General features: G+C 46.4%; 1 pseudogene across 1 annotated transcript; it reads left to right on the forward strand.

The window, feature by feature from the left end:
• The first annotated feature begins 1,353 nt into the window (after window positions 1-1,353).
• Window positions 1,354-2,788, forward strand: LOC103261485 (annotated as a pseudogene). The gene has a single exon (XR_504357.2). The product of XR_504357.2 is annotated as an elongation factor 1-alpha 1 pseudogene (transcript).
• The last annotated feature ends 1,364 nt before the right edge of the window (window positions 2,789-4,152 follow it).

A 4,152-nucleotide genomic window follows, 5' to 3' on the forward strand; every position in this document is an offset into this window, starting at 1 on the left:
CAACAATCAGAACACAGCCTTTCATCTCCATCACGGCCTCAGCTAGGCTGCCTGCCTATGGCTGACCTCCTCGCTGGGCTCTTTTGCTTCGTGTTAGCCAATAAGATGCGGCAATGCAGAGGCACAGAGGACAGAGAGGAAACTGACAAGAGGACTCCAGGAGAGCTACCCTAACAGCATCAGGGATGCAGAGACAGTCACTAGGTCCTCCGTCTGCTGTGGGCACTGGGGTGTTTCCCATGATATTCAATCAAAATTAAAGAACCCGAGCCAGGTTCGGTGGCTCAGCCTGTCATCCCGCGCCTTGGGAGACTGAGGTGAGTGAATTGCCTGAGCCCACGGGTTCGAGACCCACCTGGGCAACTTGGCGAGACCTCATCTCTACAATAAATCAAAAATTAGCCTGGCGTGGTAGCATGCACCTGTAGTTCCAGCTACTTGGAAGGCTGAGGCGGGAGGATCGCCGGAGCCCAGCAGGCCGAGGCTGCGGTGGCCGGGAGCGGCCACTGCACTCCAGTCTGGGTGACAGAGGGAGACTCCAACTCAAAAAAAAAAAAAAAAAATTAAAGAACCCTATTTGAGATGCTACCTAGTTCAAGCCTCGATGAAGTCCTAATTTTCAGTCCTCCCTGCCATGACTGGTGACCGGGCCAGATTTCCCTTCGTTCCTGAACGGAGAAGGACTGTACTTCTCGAATCTCATCTAAGCGCAGATGAGACACACATTTATTTTTATTCAACTCCTCGAACAGAGGTGCTGTGCCAATGTTCTCGGCTCATGATACCCTTGATGTGCAGTAATTTATTCACAGTGTGAATAAACAATGCCCTTTATTAAGTAGATAGGTTCAAACAACTCCATAATAGTAGTTTCCTCAGTGTTCAACTGATATCACTGTGTTAAAAATACCTTGCAGCATCCCCGTGAGTTTGCTGGGACACCCAGGATTCCCTCGTACACAATTAGGTGGACCAAGGGGTGGGGGACTTTGATTTGTTCACCTCCTGTCTTAAAGGAGTTAAACAATCTAGAGAGAAAATAAAAGTGCATCAGAACATGTTATCCAGCAAAGCAAGATGCTATAGAAAGATGGTTTTTAGGTCAGGATGTTTAGCTGCAAAAACAGAATCTACTCTACAGACTTTAAACAGAAAGCATTGATGTAAGAACAGAATTTCTAGAAAGGTCATAGAAGCAAAGTTGGATGCTTTTCAAGCAACCACAAACTGCTTTAGTGAAAACCTCACTGTTGTGGATTCTGCTGTCTTCCACTCAACACCTGAGACCCTAGAGACTGTCCACGGTGCCTCAAAAGAATAAGAAACCTCTGCCCTTTTTCGCAATGAGTTTGCCCCCGGAGCACAGGTGTCATGAAAGGCGCCCCTAAAGGCCAAAATGGCAAAGGAAAAGACGTACGTCAACATCGTCGTCATTGGACACATCGATTCCGGCAAGTCCACCACCACCGGCCACCTGATCTACAAATGTGGCGGCATCAACAAAAGGACCATCGAGAAATTCGAGAAGGAGGCTGCTGAGATGGGAAAGGGCTCCTTCAAGTATGCCTGGGTTTTGGATAAGCTGAAAGCTGAGGGTGAACGTGGCGTCACCATTAATATCTCCCTGGGGAAACTTGAGACCAGCAAGTACTACGTCACTATCATCGATGCTCCAGGACACAGAGACTTCATCAAAAACACGATTACAGGAACATCTCAGGCTGACTGTGCTGTCCTCATTGTTGCTGCTGGTGTTGGTGAATTTGAAGCTGGTATTTCCAAGAACGGGCAGACCCGTGAGCATGCCCTCCTGGCTTACACACTGGGTGTGAAGCAACTAACTGTTGGCATTAACAAAATGGATTCCACTGAGCCACCCTACGCCAGAAGAGATACGAAGAAATTGTTAAGGAAGTCAGCACTTACGTTAAGAAAATTGGCTACAATCCTGACACAGTAGCATTTGTGCCAATTTCTGGTTGGAATGGTGACAACATGCTGGGGCCAAGTGCTAACATGCCTTGGTTCAAGGGATGGAAAGTCACCCGTAAAGATGGTAATGCCAGTGGAACCACGCTGCTTGAAGCATTGGACTGCATCCTGCCACCAACTCGTCCAACTGACAAGGCCCTACATCTGCCTCTCCAGGATGTCTACAAGATTGGTGGTATTGGGACTGTCCCTGTGGACCGAGTGGAGACTGGTGTCCTCAAACCTGGCATGGTGGTCACCTTTGCTCCAGTCAACATTACAACTGAAGTGAAGTCTGTTGAAATGCACCATGAAGCTTTGAGTGAAGCCCTTTCTGGGGACAACGTGGGCTTCAATGTCAAGAATGTGTCTGTCAAAGACGTTCGCCATGGCAATGTTGCTGGTGACAGCAAAAATGATCCATCAATGGAAACAGCTGGCTTCACCGCTCAGGTGATTATCCTGAACTATCCAGGCCAAATCAGTGCTGGCTATACCCCTGTACTGGATTGTCACACGGCTCACATTGCATGCAAGTTTGCTGAGCTGAAGGAAAAGATTGATCGCCGTTCTGGTAAGAAGCTGGAAGATGGCCCTAAATTCTTGAAGTCTGGTGATGCTGCCATCGTTGATATGGTTCCTGGCAAGCCCATGTGTGTGGAGAGTTTCTCTGACTATCCTCCTCTGGGTCGTTTTGCCGTCCGTGATGTGAGGCAGACAGTTGCTGTGGGTGTCATCAAAGCAGTGAGTGGACAAGAAGCCTGCCGGAGTTGGCAGGGTCACCAAGTCTGCCCAGAAAGCTCAGAAGGCTAAATGAATATTATCCCCAATACCTGCCACCCCAGTCTTAATCAGTGGTGGAAGAACGGTCTCAGAACTGTTTGTTTCAATTGGCCATTCAAGTTTAATAGTAAAAGACTGGTTAATGATAATAATGCATCGGAAAACTTTCAGAAGGAAAGGAGAATGTTTTGTGGACCATTTTTGGTTTTCGGTGTTTTTTGTTTTTTGCGTGTGGCAGTTTTAAGTTATTAGTTTTTGAAATCAATACTTTTTAATGGAAACAACTTGACCAAAAATCTGTCACAGAATTTTGAGACCCATTAAAACAAAGTTTAATGAGAAAAAAAAAAAAAAGAAACCTCTGCCATAAAACCGAAATTCCCTGAGTGTAGCCGTTGCCTCACCATGGCCACTTTTGCCTTCCAATCTCATGTGAGTCCCTATCACTTGAGGAACTAGATCACAGGTTGAAACTCCAGGTGAGAAGGAGTCTGGGAATAGTGGTTTATTAGTTTTCCAGCTTCTTCAGTACCAGGAGGCAGTGCGGAGGAAAGCTGAAGTGAGTGCCAAGTGATCTAATCTTCACCACCGGCCACAGTTACAGACGCATACAGTGGATGCCAAGAAAGAGCAGCAGGTGAGATTTGGAGGTGGGAGAATAGAAATCACTCCATCATTGACACAGGATTTCAATGGGCCTTGCGGGATGGGTGACATCTCACAGGCAGAAGTGGGAGTGGCCAGTCGTAGTGGAAAAAATAAGACAAGCAAAGGTGCAGAGGCAGGAAATGATGAGAAATTCAGAATGCTGCTAGCGATGGCTGTTTGGAGCATCCTTTAACAAGTGAGAATGAAGGAGACAAAAACTTGGGAACTTGGGTTGTGCCAGTGAGGTGAAAGTCTTATACTGGATGGAGCAGTCTGTAAGAATATGGTCATGGTTCTCTGAAAGTTTTTTTTATTAAAAACTAAAATGGAACTTTAGAAATAGAAACAAAGAATCTCTTCTGTCTGTGCTGACTCCCTAGGTTATCTCGTTTTCTCCTGTTGCTTTAAAGGTGTCCAGATGCTAAAAAGCCCACGTTTATGTCCAACCCAGACCCCATCTGCTGAACTCTGGACTTACATATTCAACTGTGCACTCTTCATGACATGGATATAGCTAGGCATTTCACACTCGATATGTCCAAAATGGACTTCTTGCTTCTCCCTCTACCTTGTAAACCTACTCACCACAGTTCCCATCTTAGTCAATTGTAGATTCAAACTTCCAATTCTCAGGCTAAATAAACATCACGGGATTATCCCTGACTCCTAGCTTTCTCTTCCACTGCCTGTTGACTGTCAGCAAATCCTCCCAAACCTTCGAAAGACATCCGGAGTCAAAAGACACCGCCT

This window comes from Carlito syrichta, unplaced genomic scaffold (assembly GCF_000164805.1).
Source record: "Carlito syrichta isolate Samal-C Ts95f unplaced genomic scaffold, Tarsius_syrichta-2.0.1 Scaffold303719, whole genome shotgun sequence".
Lineage (NCBI taxonomy): Eukaryota > Metazoa > Chordata > Mammalia > Primates > Tarsiidae > Carlito > Carlito syrichta.